General features: G+C 36.3%; 1 protein-coding gene across 1 annotated transcript in view; it reads left to right on the forward strand.

The window, feature by feature from the left end:
* PTPRQ (protein tyrosine phosphatase receptor type Q) overlaps nt 1-20,231 on the forward strand; it is a 4,272,575-nt gene that overhangs the window by 3,006,114 nt on the left and 1,246,230 nt on the right. The gene's annotated exons all lie outside the window — the stretch shown is intronic.

The following is a 20,231-nucleotide window of genomic DNA, read 5'->3' on the forward strand; positions in this document are numbered from 1 at the left end:
ACATTTTATCTTGTAGGAGTGACCACAACATGGTGTCAGAGTTGATCCTTGGCAGCATATGTGGGCTAGAAGCCACCACGTTCTCATAACAACCAGCCCTGGTCTGGCTCCAGGGTATGTATTACTATCATATTGCTGAGTAGTGTTCTCTTATTCTTTATAGGAAACATGCCCATTTCTCATCTTTATTTCCTAATCACTCTATAGACCAGTTTGCCACAAGTGCCTCTTTCAGGAGCATGTAGCTCCAAACAGCACAGTTCTAAGGATTGCATGGATTCAGAAGCACTTCCACCATAGGACAGTCATGATCCCAGGATTATGTTGCTTTTTTAAGGTGAGAAGGTAACACCTATGCCCATGTTTACCAGTTTAAGTCCTTATGATCTTTATCATGAGTGAGGATAGGGGAAGCTTGACCAGCAGCTGGGGGCTGCTATGTCAGTACTAAAGGCATTCTACTGGAATGTTGTGGTGAAGTGAGAGTCAAGTCACAATACTAATGTCTCAATTTACTACTCAGTGCTTGAAATTTACTGCTCAGTGCTTGAGTCATTGGATGAGATCACAATTTCAGCATGTAGATGCAGTGCTTTGCCCACTGCAAGTGAGGAAGGTTATGGGTTCGAGTCCCCTCAAGGATAGATGCTTTTAGTCTGCCAGTTATCTTAGAATATTAAAGTTCTGATTTGTGAATGAGCTGCTGCTTCTTCATCCAAGGGCATAGAGTGTTAGTCTTTCCACCATCACTTGAATACTGGGTGACTTTGATCAAGTCACTTAACCAGACAGTGTTATATGGCAATTAGGAATCTGGCCTAGGGTCCTGATTGCCTTTCTAGACAGCATGCCGAGTAACTACCTGTGGACCCATGAAGTAGTTTGGAAGCTTAGAGAAGGTGCCCTTTAGTGCATCTTGTGGAAGGAACACCAGGCACAACTCCTTACAGATACACACTATCTAAAATGTAAACACAGTTCTAGCCTAAGTTACTATGCCTCATGAATAGCAGATATGAAAAAGCACAAAAAATATAGAATACATATATTAAATATACAAGTTCTGCTATGAAATATTGGCAAAAGATATCTCCAATCATAATAGCACAAACTCTAACATTCAGTGTTATGCAGCTATTCAAAATAAGTTTTTTTTTTACAGGGGTAATCCCATATGGGGAACAAGCCAAGTTTATCTCCAGATCTCACAGATACCAAAGCTATGGTCATATAGCATTAGGGAAGAGAGAAACTTCCCAAAGTAGCACACCAGTCTTGGCTGTAACATGAATGGGTAAAATAATTTTCAAGCTATTGCACTCTAAGAAAGCATAGTGTTAAGACATATACTTCCCCTAGTACCCTGGTTTATTGCATGTTTAGCCTTGTATTTAGAACAGGAGTATTTTATTAAGATGACAAAAACTACTCATCCTAGTAAGTTAAACTGTTGAAGACTTATTCAACCGAGTATCCATCCCAGACAATCTTTTGTCTCCCCCCAGTGTAATGCAACAGATAGGAAGCTCCCCAACTCCTCCCTTTTTCAATGTCCTCTACAAAATATTTCATGGTTACTCTATTTTGCACTATGAGATGAATTTTGCTTATTTTGATTTATTTTATTTTTTTTATTATGAATTTACATTTAAATTTACATCTAATTCTTTGGTTGGTGCATAGACGTACATAAATTTGTTAAAAGGTTTCTTTACATTCAGCTTCTTCTGTCTTTCCACCTTCTAGATACTCATTTTTTTTTGCTCTCCCTTCCCTCACATTTTGGTACAGACATACACATCTTGCCAAATCCAATTGCACCCTATCTTCTAACTTTCCCTGTAACTTCTCCATATGTCAGTAGTTATCCTTACTTCTCTGTAAAATTTTTCTTAATCCCTAATTGTCAGAGTATCACCATCAGCCTGTAAACTCTCCCTGCTTTGCTCTTCTTTCAGGTTTCCATTAATTTCCTAACTCCCTCGGTGTCAGAGAAAATCAATGGGAATAAAATATTTTATCAGCTATGCATTCTATCATTTCTAATTTCCTAGATGTTATAAAATTATCATTAACCAATCAGTTGATATGATCAGAAAAAACTCACGGCAGGTCATTAAATGAATCTACAATCATTGTGTGCTGTATTAAACATTCACCCTTCAGTCTGTTTCTCACATCTCATATGCTTAGTTTTTGATGTATTCATTAACATATTATTCTCTTTTTCACATTGCAGGTGTTCCATTTACTTAAGCTCTGTTGCAGACATGCCCTGTCTATAACAGACACAATCAGTTTACCCATTTTCAAGTCATGTGCATACAGACTATAGAACATATACAACCTAAACAAGTAGGGCAGAGCCCCAAATTTCACCTGTCCAATTGCTGTATGACACCTCCCATATCCTTTTTTGTAAGCCATGTAGATATCCATCTTATCAAGATTGCATTAATACCTAGTTTTTCTAATTTATTGGCCAGTGATTCGCATATGACCTAACAAAGGCTGAAGACAAGTCTATATAGATTACATCACAGCACACCTTTTAATTTATAGCTGTTATATTATTAAAGAACATCTTCTTACAGGTAGTTATATATCTGTTTTCAACAATGCATGCTGACTGTTCTACTTCTGAATCTCAAAGTACTGAAATATCAAATTTCAATAACTCAGGACGAGACTACTGAAAGTGCAGTTGTTCAAAACTGCATAATGATGAATCTGAGGTTGCCGAATCTGTAGTTGTGGTGCAGTCTGTTCTGCATAGTATGCTATCCCTTTAAGGTTTAGTAGTTTCTGGGTTGTAAACATGGTGGTCGATGTGTGGTTATGTCCGGATATTCAGGTAGGTTTATAGTGTGTAATGGTTTTGGGTAGAGATGTGTTTGGTTTTAATTTTTTGGGAGGTTTTAGGAGTAAGTTGGGATAGGAAGGTGAGTTTGTGTGTGTCTAAGTGTTGAAAGTGGTGATTTGTAGTGTGCATTTCTCGTGGGCAAGTATGACAGTGTACTGTGGGATTGTAGGGTGTATAACAGTAGGTCTGTTGTTTTTTTCATGGTAGTGTGACCTTGGAGTTGGTATATATAAATAGTGGGGGGGGGGGTTCAGGGGGCTCGCCCACCTGCTTAAACATATAGTAGTGTTAAGTGTATTAACTTTGTTTTATGTCAGGGAGGGTTGGATATTTACTTCTAGTGCTTTAGTTCCTATATTTTGAAAGCTGGTGCTTTGATTGTTTGTTTTTATGGAAGTTTATAAATGAGATACTGAAATTTTGTATTTCAGTATTTTGAGATTTGAAAGTAGAACCCTGCTGATATATGTCCTATCCTTTCCAATTCTCACAATAATTTATCCAAACTAACATTCCCCATTATTTTTCTACAACAGAAAAGTAAACTTATTGGTCTATATGACTGTAGCTTTTATCTAATCCCTTAAAAATGGATTTAACAAATGCATGCTTATACTCATGAGGAATCTCCACATATTTAAATGACCTGGTGAGTAACATACATAGTGGTGCTGTAAGTTCATGTTTTCAGGTCTTTATTATTAATTCAGTCTTTTCCCTGTGCTTTTACAGGGCCCAGTTTGCATAGCTCTTTTTCAATATAACAATTTAATTTTAGTACCTGAAGTTACTTTAATGTTACTAGTATAATTTAACACTCCCTTTGTGGAGCCAAACTGGTTTGCATAATATTTTGCAAATATAGTTATAAAATTTATCCTCAAACAGAACAGATCATAATGTACACAGAGATTATAGATTTGCATGTTTAACCACATCCTACATATACATTTTATATATATATATATATATATATATATATATATATATATATATATATATATACAGTTCCACTTCACAAGATCGAATGAATGGAAGCTTGAAATCCATAAGCTCGAGCCCAAAATCTCAAACTTCCATTCACTCGAAATTGTGAATGGGAAGTTTAGGGCTTAAAAAAAAAAAAAGAGTTCACTTACTTTTTTTTAAGGGGCAAGGTCCCCCCCTGCATCTTCACAGCTAAATCTAAATGCTCCGTGACCGCACTATAGCGGAGGACAGGGAAATATTGCAGTTTGCGCTTATGCATATAGCGCAAACCGGAAGATTTCCCTGTCCTCCACTGTAGTGCGATCTCGGAGTAGGAATATTTAAGTAGGGGGGTGTGGGGGGCACAGCCCCCCACATGGGGGTGCAGGCGAGTGAAGCCCCCCTGCAAAAACATTAGAAAGGTGTCTTTTTTTTTTTAGTTCCCCTTCCCATTTTCAAGTTTTTGTAAATTCGAGTTTCTGGCCTCGGGCTTATGAATTTCGAGTTTACAGAAATTCTGTCATGTATGTACACACACACACACACACACACACACACACACACACACACACACACACACACAGTGTTTAAAATTATTTGTTTTTTTCCAATTCGCTGAATCAGCTTTTGGGAAAGTGCACTTTTGATTTAGTGCATTTTCGCTAAAGTAGGTGTCTATGTTTCTTTTTGAAATTTCGATCAAGAAACATAGACATATATATATATATATATATATATATATATATATATATATATATATATATATAAAGAAATGGTTTCCTATGATGATCTTTATCTGATCTTGTGTCACAAGTGCTTAATTTGTTTATCCAGTTTATTTCAGTTTTTACTGTATTTGAACCTTGTTTTCATTTCTTGTATTTTTTTTCTCTTATCCTAATTATCTTGGAAATATATCCTCCTGACCTTGTGTACCTTGATCCTGATGTTAAACTTTTTCTTTTTCCATTCAAACAAGTTCCCTTTCAAAACAAAACTTTGTCACATTCTTTCTGCAGTCTTTCCACTGAATGCATCACTCCAATTAGTTTCTTGCTTCCAGTTAGTCTGTTATTAATCTTCTGTGCATTGGCTTAGATTTCAGTTTGGCAGAATTATCTAGCAGTAATTTAACATTTATAATTTCATGATCACTGCATATCAAAAGGGGATAAAACTTGACATGAAGTAACCATTATTTCCATGGGAAAACACACAATGTCCAAGTATGTTCCGCTCCCTGGCTGGTTGTTTACAATATGAAGCAATTATTTCTGAACAGGTCTTAAAAATAATTACCTTACTAATGTTGTAGAAGCAATATTATTCCAGTCTATTCCTGGTAAATTTAAGTCACCAGTTACTATTATTTTTTCCCTCCTGGGTTTCATGCAAGAAATATATGACATAAAATATGAACATTTGTTGGCAAATGGATCACACATACACCAACAAATTTTATAAATACATCAGTTCATTCAGGAATAAAACAAATCATATCAGTTCTGTTTTAGATGGGTCAATTATTAGTTTTCATAAAATGGATAACTAATAAATTTAATGATTATTTTACTGGTTCTGACATGAACATGAGTGATTGGTACTCTCAATGCATGGAAGAGAGGATTCATTGTGTAAGAAAATGTTCTCATACTACCAAAGAGATGTTAAGAGCTTTAAATAAAATTAAATATGATACATTGAGTGGACCAGATTATATTCCTGAAAATTTGTTGGTTAATATAAAAAAATGATGTAGTGAGTATCTTAACTATGATATTTAATTATATGACCTATAATGAATACTTAACAAGATCTTGGAAAGACTCATCAGTTATTCCAATTTTTTTATTCTGGAGATAAGATGGCAGTACAAAATTATTGTCCAGTATATCCAATACCAATATTACGCAAATGCTTTGAGAGAGGTATTAGTGAAATTATTCTTAAAGAAAATAATTTTGCATTGTTTTTGATATTTTTCAACAGTTTTTTCAAATGCTATTTTACTCTCATTAATTTATCATGCTTTTATGATTACATCTATAGAACTATGCAGATTGGAATTAGATCAGGAGTAATGTATTTGGATTTAACCAAAGCTTTCAACTTACTATCATTCCATACTATGAATTTGGAACTGAAACAATATAAGGTTATTCAATGTTTATGTATATGAATTAATTGTTGGCTTAGAAGCAAAATCCAAACAATAGTAATTCAAAGAAAAAAATCTGACCCTGCACCTCATGAGAACAGGTGTTCCCTAGGGATTTGTGCATGGGCCTTTATTCCATGTTATGATCATTGTTGGTTGGTTAAGTAAGGCAAATACTGTAAAAATGGCTTTTTGTTAATAATGAAGATGATTTCACTAATATTAATATGTCTTCACTATGCTTAGGTTAGGTGGGTTGGTACAATTGGTCTCATTTAGTGAGAAAAAATGTACTGTTATGTATTTTGGCTAACAAAAATTAAGAAGATCTGTTACATTGCTTACATCTGATTTATTGAAAGTTGGTGTATAGAAGGATCTTGTTATACTGATTAGTTCCTCCTTTTGTTTTGAAAATCATGTGGGAGCCATCTGTAATAAGACATTGAGACAAATGGGTTTGTATCTCAAAATCTTTATAACCAGAGAAATTATGATCGTAGCTAGTTTAAGGCAGATAGACCAATTTTGAAATGCAATATAGAGTTCTATACTATTAATAATCAATAGCTTAACTATAAAGAATCTTTGCAATGTAAATTTACAAAAGAATACCCGATATCAAGCAGTTATGCCTTATACAATAAGGATGGATGTGTTTCAGTGGGACTTCTTCCATTATAGATATATTAGAGGTTGACTTTTATTTGCCTATACGGTGTTTAATGAATCTTTTCTTTGGTCTTTATTGGGTTTGAAGTATATAATAATCCAAAGAGATATAAACATCATGGTTCTGTTTAGGATTATGTAATAAAAAGAATAGAACTTGTTATTTAACACAGACTGATACTATTATGAAATAAATTTCCTCAGTATATCAGAGGTGTGAATAGTCTAGTATAATTCAATAAGTATTTGGATAATTAGGCTGATTTTATGCTATTTAATCCAGCATTTAATGAGATATTATTCCTAGAAAGGCATAGGATTTGAATACTTTATCTAATATATGAATCCCATTAGGTCATCAGCGATTGACTTTGGTGGATAAGTAAGTAGTCATTCTGACCTACCTTAACAGTTGTCCCAGTCACCCTAAAACAGTGGACAGCCTGTATGTTGCACATGAACACAAGAAACAGCTTTTGCATGCTATTGTTTGCAATCACACCTCATAACAGTAACAAATCATATATACATGAAAATAAATCTTCTCCAACCAAGCAGTTGCACAATAAATAAGAAACCAACACTGGATGATTTCTGATGAGCTGAATTTTGAATGGCCACCCTTCCCTTCCTTTTTGATTTTTGTCCCTATAGCCACCAACCATTAACCATTCTCAGCTGGATTCAAAGCCATTTTTCAGAGTCATCATCTATTGGCCATCATTTAGGCAAACATGAAGGATGCTTGCATCATCAGTAGCATCCTAGGGATAAGGACATTTTATTATTTGCCTAACCCCTTCCCAAGGGCAGGGGATGTGTAACCTACATTACAGTGAGAGGCATTATGCCTTTGCCCATACAAGTATACAGTGTTACTGATTGATTAAACCTATAGACATCTCAGTATACCCCACACACACACACACACACACACACACACACACACACACACACACACACACACACACACAATGGGCCTGCCTGCTTTCTCCAAAGAATCACTACAGTTCATGAATGGAATAGGCATATCCATCATCTGTTAGCACTATCATGTCTCTACACCTCTACTTGAAAAACTCAGTTCATAGCCTGTGTTTTATCCCATTATGTCATTGGGCTGAATATGGCTGCCTTTCCCTAACATAAGTTTATAGGTTAAGAGGTGAGTACAAGACCTGCTGCCCTACTGAGCCATTATAGTCTTAGCCAAATTTCCCTTTTGGTGCTTGAAATAATCTGTCCCATTTGGCGTTAGATTTCCCTTTTGATAACACTGCCACCATCATGCCTTTCATGTAATTCAGGATCCTGCTCTTCCTTAATATCTCACGGAATGGCTTTGTTTGAATCCCACCGAATTATCTTCCACTGAAACTACTACTTCTAACCACTTCTGTATATAACTTTCCCTCACTATCCACCTTCTTATATAGCTGCTCATGGAACATTTGAAGCACCTGCCTAATATTTTCTTGTTCTGACTGTTCTTCTGCCATTCATATCTTTTATTGCCATACCTTTGATTGTTCCCTTAACCTACACATTAGTAATACCAATGTTGCCCTCAGCCTACACATCTACTGCAGTTCTGCTTCCACTTGAATCTCTTCCTACCTGTTAATATTGTCCCACAGTTCCATAATTATTATCTCCACTTTAACCTCCTTCCCCTCCCTATCCCTCCATTTCCACAGTCCTTGTAATCCCACCTCCCTTCTATACCCTAACACATTTTCCCTCCCTTCCTCTGGTAACTGAATCTGCTTAACCAGGATTCTCCCCTCTACATCACCTCAGTCCCATCCCTTGCTTCTCCCACTCCTTTGCTCTCCTATTTTCTTCCACCGTCTGCTTTATCCTCTCTTTTGACCATGTGATTACCTCCTTTTACCTTTATCATCTCATAAGACCATGTGATCTTGTACACATTATCCTGGGATTAATACCCATAATTTCAGTCAGACCATAGCAATGTCTGAAATACACCTCAAGTATCTGTACCTTGCTCATCTTCCTCATAATATCCATGTTGTCACTCATCCCTCTCTATTATAGATGACAGACAGGCAGGGTAGTTCGTTCATATCCTTTATTACATGAAACACAGGACAGATAGCAGTATTACAAAATATAAATGAATTAACAGACAGACTATACAGACATTCATGCTTACATCTCAACAGCTTACTACAAAATGGCAGTGAGGCTCGCATGTGCTCAGTATATATACACTTGTGCAAGACCCTAGATAGCTTCTTAAAGACATACACGCACTCATATTGATCTACACATGTCAACCAGAAATCTATCCAATTACGTAACTTGACTACAGTCACCTTTTTAGTATATGCACTCCTCTGTCTTCCCTCGTTTTTCTCTCTGTAAATCTACCAAGCCCTTTTTCTCTACATTTTTCCGTGATGTATTTTTGACATCTAATCCTGGTTGTAAAATCACAAAGAAGAGAAAAACTATCATTATTCTATTACTATCTCTGCATGTCCTATGACTGTCCCGAAAACTTCCTTCATCATATCTAGTCCATCATAACTTAGTCTGTAGTATAGCCATACAGCTAGCATTCTACCTTCCTTCTGAGTTACTCTTATCAATGTACTTCCTGCTCTACATCTACCCACTTCCTATCCAAACCTCTATGCATGTTATGGATATGTGTATAAATTTAAGGCTACTGAGCTAGCTGGAATGATTTGCATGATATCTGGTACACAGAGGTCACAGAGAATTCAGTTGAAATACAGTCCTAATGGAGGTTAGATTACATATCTCATCTGCTTGTGTTATTAAGGCTTTAGACATAACCTAGTATCATTGAGTGATAAAATATCTGATGAATCTGAAGTAATCCAGCTGCAAATGTGAAGAAATATATTTGTTGTAAAGTGTATCTTTACTAGAAACTACATAAATATAATGCTCAGTGGAAATCTACCTTAGCTGCAAACTCCAGGATTTCTTTTACTACAAGGGAATTTGGCTGAAAAATGGAAACTTTGGATCCAGCCAATGGCTTGTTACTTACAGAGAAGCTGAAAGCCTGAAGTCTCTATGACAATGGAGAATGAAATGGACATTTATAAGCCATGAACTGAAGACTAGAGAAAATACCGTGAATTACTTTGGTAAGTCACATAATTCACCAAGTAAGAGGTAGACTCATTTTTTCATTGAACTTTTATTACAGCACAAGTTGAATTTACATCTCTCATCTTCATGTTGCAAAATCAACTGCATTTGTAACATTCAAAAAAAAGAGACTGCTAAAACTTAACAACTGGAAAATAGTTAAAAGCATCACATACCATATGGTGTGAATTGCTCACCAACCATATGTTGTCATTATGCAAAGAATCTCAGTACTAATTACTTTGTATAGTAACTAATAACCTCTACTCAACTTATTTTAATAAAAAAGCTCAACCTAAATCATATGAGAAAAAAAATATACCAGTATTCTTTCCATTTGCCTGTATCGTTTTTAGTTGACCACACAAAGATTATGACAGCTTTAGCAGGCTCTTTGTCCATTCCTCTGAAAGGCACTTCCAAGACAGATCAAGAACAACAAAGTGTCTATAAGCATATAAATCCTTACAATTTATGTTACTAATAAAACATTTGCCATAGAAGAAATCCCAAACAGCCACAATTTGCAGTTTGTATCCTCCGGCAGCAGAATTCTTCACCACTTCATTACTGAAATAATGCACTTCCACCAACCTTGAATTTTGGTGCAGTAACAAACTAAATGAGCACAATTTGCTTCCTCCTCATTGAAATGCTATCATTTAACATCTGTTTCCCTCCTTTGAAGAGCTGGGTCTGTGTAAACTGTCAACTATACTGATGGCAAACTTCATCTAAGAATTCTGGATATAATCTAGTTTTTGCTAAATTAATCCTTAAGCCTGTGAATGCTGCTAACCCTGCCAGGTCATTCATCCAGATTCCATAGTCATTAGTAATCAACACAACTGGATTAAACAGCCGAGTATCCTTCCTTATCCAGAATCTTTCAAAACTCTGCATTACAAAATGTATTTAGTGCAGGCACTAAGCACAAACAACATATTCAACAATGAGTAACCCTGTGGAGTACCTCTTCTCATATCAATTGTTCTGATGTCCTGTCATTCATTCATCAATAAACGTGTTGACAGATTCTGATACAACAGCTTACACCCCAATAAAATGTGATGGGAAACCATACAGTTCTGATAATTGCCACAGAATGATTAGTTTATTGAACTGAAAGCTTTCTGGAAATCAGACAGCAAAGCTCCAGCTCTTAACTTATTTTGTTTACAATATTCATGTATATTAAGTCACACTCTTACTGCATTTGGCCTGCCTTGTTTTCCCTTTATAAAATCTAAATGATTATTTTCTACCAGTAGAGAAGAGTTGCCTCTAATCTTCCAGCTAGCATTTTGGCAAATATTTTAATAATGTATAATTTGCAACAGGGTGTTTATTTGGTTTAGAGATCATCACCTTGGCTCTCAACATTTTTTTGTGGAACTTCCATTCTGAACCACATTTACTATAACTTCAATAAGGCAGACAGACCCTAACTGCTTTTTGAATATCGAAGTCAAACGTAATCCCATCAAGTCCCATGGCCTTTTCTGCAACCAGCAGATCTGCAGCTGCTTCCACCACTTATATTGAAATTTGCTTCTTCAAAAAGCTAACCATGTTATTATTTTATTTTGCTTACCAGGTTTGTCCAACTGAGTTTACTCAAAAACTCCTTTCAGTGGAAGCCCTGGGAGAAATGCTGCAATATATTACAAACATTTTTAAACACATATTCAGTGATATACATGAAGAGACATTAAATACTATACATTAATAATTACAATTTCAGTTGCTAATCAGATTATATTTATATGAAATAAAGGCAACTATTACAGTATAAAACATACTTACGCATTAGTAGATGTTGAACACTGAGCATTTGAACAGATGTATTATTAGGTTTGTCAAATAGATGTGCTTAGAAATTCAAGGAAACAGTGATGAGAGAAGGAACTAGATAAGGCAGCAAAATGTTAACATTGTAGTTAAGAGAAGGGTATAAAACAGGTTCATATATAATTATATATACATCTGTCTTAAGGTTCATATTAAAAGTATTAGACGTGTGGGGATAAACAGTGTCACAAAACTGTGTACATGGCTAGGAGATACTAGTAAAACTGTTCAGGTACTGGAGAAGAGTGGTTGTGGAGCATAGAATTCTGAAGGAAGAGAAATGGTTTGATGATATTGTAATCTGTGTCTCTGAGCTGATGAAGAGCCATGGCGACAGTGGAAGGGATCGGCCCAGATCTGACCTAGCTGCCAATTTAGGAAATAATCTTCTCCATGATCCAAAACGGACAGTCCAGATCCATGGACCCACTTCCCCTCACACCTGAGGAACTGAGAGAGAATGGTGTATGGCACTGACCTGGTTGTCTCTGACATCAAGATAGGATCAGAACTGTCTAAGGCAAGGGAATGGCCAAGATGGTGATCAACTAGCAGTACAAAGCTTTTGCTCTGCTTCCTCTTACTTACTCTGACAGGATTTTGTTATATAAATTCAACAAAAATTTGATTTTTTTTTACAAAATAAGTCTTATTAACTAACTGATAATTTTTTGAAAAAAAATTTTAGGTTTTAGGCATCTTTTTTTCTTTTTCCTGTCAGTTTTATTACTGACTGTAAATACAAAATGAGCCATTGAAAAATGAATCCAAAGGAAAACTCAATAAAAAAGGAACTGCACACCATCATAGGAAGTATTCAGGAACTTGTTAAGCTAGATAAAGCTTGAAAGCAAAATGGACTACATACAAGAAGATTGCAAAAAACAAATTGATATTAAATGAAGTCCTAAAACAACAGTCTACACAGATCTCTTCAATCGTATAAGTAGTGAGTGACTTAGATGGGAGAATGGCAGAAAATGAAAGCCATACAGAGTTTCTCTTAAAACAAAATATTTTGTTGCTGAAAAAATACAGAAGATCTTGAGAGCAGATCTAGAAGGAATGATATCAGAATTTATGGAATTTCAGAAAAAGGAGGAGGATAATATTAAATAGTTGATTGCCTAAAACTCTTAACCTACCAGAGGATCTCTCTTTTGGTACTGAAAGAGCATATAAGTCCCTTTCAACATCTGCACTGAAAAAGAATCCACCTATACCCAGATCTATAATTAAGTTCCCGTCTACTCAAGATAAAGACTTAGTATTGAAGTCAGCCTGGGCTAACTCTCCAATTAAATTAAAAGACAGTGTCATCAGATTTGAATACGATTACACTTCTTCATTTTTGGCCAAAAGAAAATAAGCTGTTCCATTTATGAAAAGCTTAAAGAAACTGGAAATAAAAGGCCAACTGGTTTTCCCTGCTAAAATTAGGATTTTAATTCCGAATGGACAGAAAATTTTTAATACATTGGAAGAAGCATTAGAATACACAAAAAAGAAGAAATTATTTGATAAACCCAGATATATGGATTGGTCAAATACTAGTTTAAAAAGACATGCAACTAAAAATGTTTGGACTCTTAAAAAAAATGAAGGAAAAGTGACATCACATTTATTTAACTAATTGGTGGTTCCTTATTATTAATCCTAAAACTGTATCTTTATAGCCAAAACATAAGGTAAGTGTTTTCATTTCTTGTCTTAACAAAAAAAATGAAGGAAAAGTGACATCACATTTATTTAACTAATTGGTGGTTCATTATTAATCTTAAAACTGTATCTTTATAGCCAAAACATAAGGTAAGTGTTTTCATTTCTTGTCTTAACAATACACTTATCGTTTATTTAACATTTTTTGCTTTACAATACTTTTACTTCATATGAATGTATATATAGAGAGCCACATGTAGAGTGAAGTACAGACATATAAATGTTTGTCATTTAAGTTTGCTGATACAGTTATCTCCCCTTAAATGAAAAGGAATGGGGACATTGTTTACGGTAATGTTTATACAGCAGCCATCTTTAGTTTTGCTAATTTATTTGTTGCTGTGCTCTATTATTATCAATATACATTCAATATTTTAGAAATAATACAAATGAAGGCAAAAGGCAAACTGATCCACTCCCAAGTATTTAGCATTTTTGTTTATAAAATACAAACTTCCTCAGAATAAAAGCTTAAAAAAAACAGTCTGCCTTTTGCCTTCATTTGTATTATTTCTACAGTTTGTGGGTGTAGTGGAAGTTTTACCATTCAATATTTTATTAAATTCTTGTTCATTGTTGACATTTTTGTAATGTATGTTATATTTTTATCTTTATTAGGGAGAGTGTATGAAGGACTATTCATTTGGTCTGGGAAACTTATTATAATCATTTAGTTTTATTATTTTAATAAAAACTTCCTTCAGTCAGCTAGTCGATCAGTTTGTTAAATTTAACTGTTTTTTTTTTTTTTGTTGTCTGATATGGACAAGGTGATCGTGAGCTTTTAGAACATTTTTCAGCCTTTCATCTGCTTCTTTCCTGCTTAAACTAAAACTGTCTATGAAAGAACTTTTTTTTTTTTTTCCTCGGCCCTTAGGTGAAGCTGGTCATTCTTTTCCAGCATCCGTGAGCATACCACAATTTTTGATTTTCATCCTATACTAATAGAAAGCAAGTCTCTGTAATGCCCATACATCCTTATCCACCACCCAAAGGACTAGAAATCTCCAAAAGTGACCTTCCTGCTAAAGACTGACTACTACTTTGCAAACAGCAAAACAAAGTGTAGATGGAGGTGCATGTTCTGCTGAATGTACTACCTACTCAAAGTATTGTTGCATTTAAATTACCTCAGTAGTTGCATGCACACTCACTGAGTCTATCTCCTGTGGTCTCGCTCCTTAGTTTTACTCTCTTATCCCCCAACCCAACCTTTATCCTTTTGGCTTGTTATAAAACTATTTCAAAATCTATCAGTGGGCACTCCTCTGGACAACTGCACTTACTGGCTCTCAAATTGGCATATAATCTACAACCATTTCCACCCTGGCAAATGCACACTTAGTTTAACATGCATAACAATTTGGCATAGTCTCTGAGGTCATTCTAAGTAGAATAAAACTATTAAAAAGTTATACCTGGTCTTTCTGTAGGCTGATTGTTTTTGGTTTAAGTCTGTGAGCCAGGTTTCCACCCACTAGATCTAGCCCCGTGGTGTTTGCACATCTCGCATACTTACCTGGAACCCCTCCCCTCCTGTGAGGTTACATAGTATACTAGAAACTCCACTGGTGCCCTTTCTTTTTGTATTCTTCTGCCCTTAGGTGAAGCCAGTCATCCTTTTCCAGTGTCCGTGTGCATGCCACAATTGTAAGTTTGTGATACTAGAATCAGTAATGTAGCTATTGTAATGTTTTTTGTTAGTTTTAATTCTATGTGCTCACTGTAGCCTCATGCTTTATTAGCCTATTACACTGCATGTTAAAAGGGACAGTAGACTGTGGACCACAAGTTTTTTTCTTTTTTTTACTGTGCTAAGTAACTTGGCCAGTGTGTATTGTCTCACCACAGCAACAAACAATTGTTCATTTAAGGAATTGGATACGTTTTATCTTGCACTATTTTTTAATACCTTTTGTATCTACACTAAATGGAACATCTCCTAGCCATCATAATACATGTTTTTTTCATTTATTTACATGTCCCAAAACTGAATACTGTACTCAGATGTTTGCATTTCCTAGGCATAAAAGTGTATAATGTGTTTTTACCAGCTGTCGCATTTCCCACATAGCACGATAGAAGTTGTTTTAATAGAGAAGCAACTAGCGTGTTAATCACAGTTTTCTGTTCACATTTTACTACTGTTAATTGCAGATACTATGGTATATCAGCTGTTGCATTTATTCCCACTAGAGATATAAAAGTTATCTTTCATTAGAGAAAGTGGCTAGCATAGTAGTGGTTGATTTTGCCTTTCCTAGCAATTACTGTATATATTGTGGTATTTCTGCTGTCACTTTTCCCACAGACACTCACACTCTCACTGCATTATCTGCTCTAGTCGACAGTTTGTCGCTTTAGCTTTCACTACTATATTCTTTGTTTTTTTCTCCTTATAGTATTTATGGCAAACTAGAATACTAGAACTCGACATTTGTTTTGTCCCCTACCTTAAACCTGTCATGCCCTGTAAACCCTCACCCAAAATAAACCCTCCAGGTGTGTCTGCTAGTTTCACTCCCTTGCCTTTCACCACTCACTCATACATTTTTTTTTTTTGCTTTTTGCAGTTTGTTTTTCAACTTTTAGCTTGTTATAAAACTATTTCAGAATTTATCAGTGGGTAGTACTCTGGACAATTGCACTTACTAACCCTCAAATTGGCATATAATCTACAACCAATTCCATCCCAGCAAATGCACACTTAGATTAACATGCATAACATTTTGGCATAGTCTCTGAGGTCATTCTAACCAGAATAAAACTTTTAAAAAATTATACCTGGTCTTTCTGTAGGCTGATTGTTTTTCATTCAAGTCTGTGAGCCAGGTTTCATCTCGCTCCATTCACCCTTGCTTGCCCTCAGGCTCATTCTGCTCCTCTACCCTACCCCCATTCCCACCCACCTCCACATCAATTACATTTATACCTAACCATAACACCACCCCTTTTTCTTTCAGGTCTGTGAGCCAAGTTTCATCTTGCTCCATTCGCCCTTGCTTGCACTCAGGCTCACTCTGCTCCTCTACCCTACCCCATTCCCACCCACCCCCACAATTACATTTATACCTAACCATAACAACACCCCTTCCTGACACACCTATCTAAACATACACCACCCTTCACCTCTCCCTACAATCTCCCAAACACTCACACTAACTACTTGACACAAGCATCTTTTTTAACCTCCTCACCTACCATTTTGCCTTAACTCCTCCCACCCATTTTCCTCTGCTACCCGCCTTTACTATACAGCGCTACTTCTCTAACCACTTCTGCAGCATTCTAGCATGTTTTCTCTACCTTGCATATAATGTCACTGACCCTCTAAATAATATTGGGATTTACCACTCCCCTTTAGCCCAAACACTAACATCATACCAACATGCACTTAAACTATTTAGCAACATCTCCCAACAATTATACAGTGTCTTCTCCTCTACTAGATTCCTTTCAACACTTGCAATCTTCAAGCCCTCAACCACCCACATTCAAGTATCACCAGGCAATCACCAAACTAAACAACTACTACCGCATTCCATCACACATATGAAATTACTATCTGACATCCACCCCTACCCTGACTTATGCAAAAATTCACCCCACACTCAGACAATCCCCACCAACACTTACACACATTCACCTAACCAACTTCTCTCCATAGCTAACACCCTTTCCACTTGACCAACAATTCCCAAATCCGACCTAATAACCAACTTTAATCTCAGAAGCCTTGTAAATAAAATTTCTGAAATCCATGCTATCCTTGCTATCTACTCCCCTGACTTACACTTATAACAAAAACCTGGTTAAAGCCCAACATCTAAAACTCTGAAATCATGTGTAATGGATATAATGCAATTAGAAAAGACAGAATAGCCAAAAGAGGTGGTGATGTAGCAGTTTTGTTTAAAAACTCACTAAGACTAGAAAAACTAAACCATCCAACACCCAACATCCCCAACGCAGAAATCTGCATCACCCATCTTCATATAAACCTCCATAAAACCATGATAATCTTAACTACCTATCTGTCCCCTGGAAACAATCTTCCCAAAATTGAACTCCTACGATCTTGGTCAGCATCTACATTCAATCAAGACTATCATACTAGGTGACTTCAAACTTGATTGGTTCACATGCTCCTAACTGCCCTTCCAACTTTATAAACCTCTGCAACTTCTGTCAAGTTATAAACTGTCCCACTCACACAGAAAAAATACTCTAAAAAAGGAGTCTCTACTTGATTGGGTATTAACTAACAAACCAAACCTAGGTTATCAAGCTGGTTGCCTACCTATAAACCTCAGTGACCATGCCCCTACATATCTGCTCAGGAAAAAAGTCCAAAATCAATACGTTACTACCTTCAAATACATCCGCAGTAACAAACATTTCTCCCCTGACCTATTCAATCAATTACTTCAAAACTGTGACTGGTCACCTTTAATTAACCTACAACTTGACCTTGAAGTTGAACTCTTTAACAATAAATGTCTTAATATACTAGGTAGTCTAGACCCACAAGAAAAATACGCATCAGATCAAAGCAATTACCATGAATTTCTCAAGACACAAAACTACTAATCAAAATAAAGGAAGCCAGGTCTTATACCTGTCTTCCACATGTTTGACCTCACAACCAATCAGCAATTATGAAACCAAACAAAGAAGCATATCTACAATGATAAGAAATATTACTAACAAACCTCTCAACAGAAATACCTACATAACCCACAGAAATTCTGGCAATCATCCACCTCCTCAACCCTGGGAAAAAAACCACCACCACTCCTTCCACATCAAGCACCACTGAACCCATATGCTCACAACTTAATTCAAACTTCATAAAGTCAATAACAAGTCTCCTAGATAGACACCAAAATCTACCACTCACTATCCCTCCCAAGACCCTAACTATACTAAATACTTCTCATTAAACATTTCCAAAATAACTAATAGAGACAAAGCATGGGTCAAATGGCGTACTACCAAGTTACCCCTAGATCGTATCAACTTCCAGCAAATAAGAAACGAAACTAAAAAGGCCACCACACTAGATAAGAAAAAATACTTTCACCATCTGCAACAAAAGCACCAAAACAACCCTCAAAAATTCTGGGCAGGTTTAAACAAACTTCTCCAACCAGGTAAATACACCACTCCTACCCCAGGAACTCTTTCTGATAAGAACCAAGAAGAAGTAGCCAACAACTTTAATACCTTCTTCACCGAAACCATACAGTCCTTAGCTAACCAACTACCTGCTCCCTCTATCACTCCAAAAAAGACCACACGCAACTCTCTACTGTCTTTTAACCTCCAACCCATATCCACCTCCTTTATTCGATCCCTACTGAAAAAGCTAAAGCCAACTACCCTTTCAGCTGATCTTCTCCCAGCTGGATATCTGCAAATAGCTGCGGATGTCATAGCCTACCCTATCTCGATCTTAATTAACAGGACTATTACTGAGACCACAATCCCAGCAATATGGAAAATATCCTACGTCATACCTCTTCATAAAGGAGGCACATCCACTGAACTCTCAAACTATAGACCAATAGCCATACTATCACCACTTGCCAAAATCATGGAAAAGTGTGTGCATAACCAATTAATGTCCTATCTCATCCAGAACAAACTATTAACCGACTCCCAACATGGATTCAGACCCCATCATAGCACGACCACTGGCCTCCTCTCTTTTACCGAAAAAATAAACATTAACCGAAATAACAAACATATATCCTCGGCCCTCTTCCTGGACATGTCAAAAGCCTTCGACATGGTAAACCACCAACTACTCCTCCAAACTTTGAAAACCCTTCATCCAGACGCACTAGCCCATAACTGGTTTCATGCTTATCTCTCAGGCAGACAACAGGCAGTTATGTGGCAAAATAAGCTCTCCTGCCTGCTACCCAACACCATTGGTGTTCCTCAGGGGTCCATATTAGGACCTCTTCTCTTCTCAATATTCATAAATGACCTCCATTCAGTTATCCCTGAAGCCACCTGCATCCAATATGCAGATGACTCAACTCTCATATGTTCCAACCCCATCCTAGATAACCTTCTAACAACTACCCAACACATCTTTACCATAGTTGAAAATTGGCTCACTGACCATCAACTCATCCTAAACCCAAAGAAAACCAAATTACTTCTCTTCTACCCAACTAGCAAAATGCCTATCACACAATTCACTATCCAATCCAATAATGGAACCATTATCTCACCTGATACCAATGCTAAACTACTAGGGGTAAACATTGACAATAAACTTCATTTTGATGTCCACATCAGTCAAACTATTAAAACAGTTAACAAAAAACTTGGGTCATTATATAGGATAAAAACCTACCTAACTCCAGCTGCTAGAATAGCCACTGCCCACTCACACCTCCTATCCACCCTACTATATGCCTCCCCTGTCCTCACAAACCTCAACAAATCCAACCTTAACAGACTCTCATCCTGTTACAACCACATTGCTAGATTCATTACTGGCCTACCCTATAGAACACACCATTGTATTAACCTGAAAAACCTTGACTGGGTAGAACTTCCAAATCTTCTCCAGGAGTACCAACTCATAGAAGCCTTTAAAATATTGAAACATCCTGAGAAAACCCCTGCTCTAAAAAACATACTGACCCCTTACACCAATCTAACTTCACTTTGCTCATCAAACAAACTCTTAGTACAAACAACCAAGTCCTACAACCAAGGCGGTGACACACTCTATGCTAAAATCATTGGCAAGGTTTGGAACTCCCTTCCCAATAACCTCACGATGTTACCATCACTAGCTCAAATCAAAAAAGAACTAAAAATCCACCA

Source organism: Protopterus annectens, chromosome 11.part0, assembly GCF_019279795.1.
Source record: "Protopterus annectens isolate FY-2018-M chromosome 11.part0, PAN1.0, whole genome shotgun sequence".
Classification (NCBI taxonomy): Eukaryota; Metazoa; Chordata; order Ceratodontiformes; family Protopteridae; genus Protopterus; species Protopterus annectens.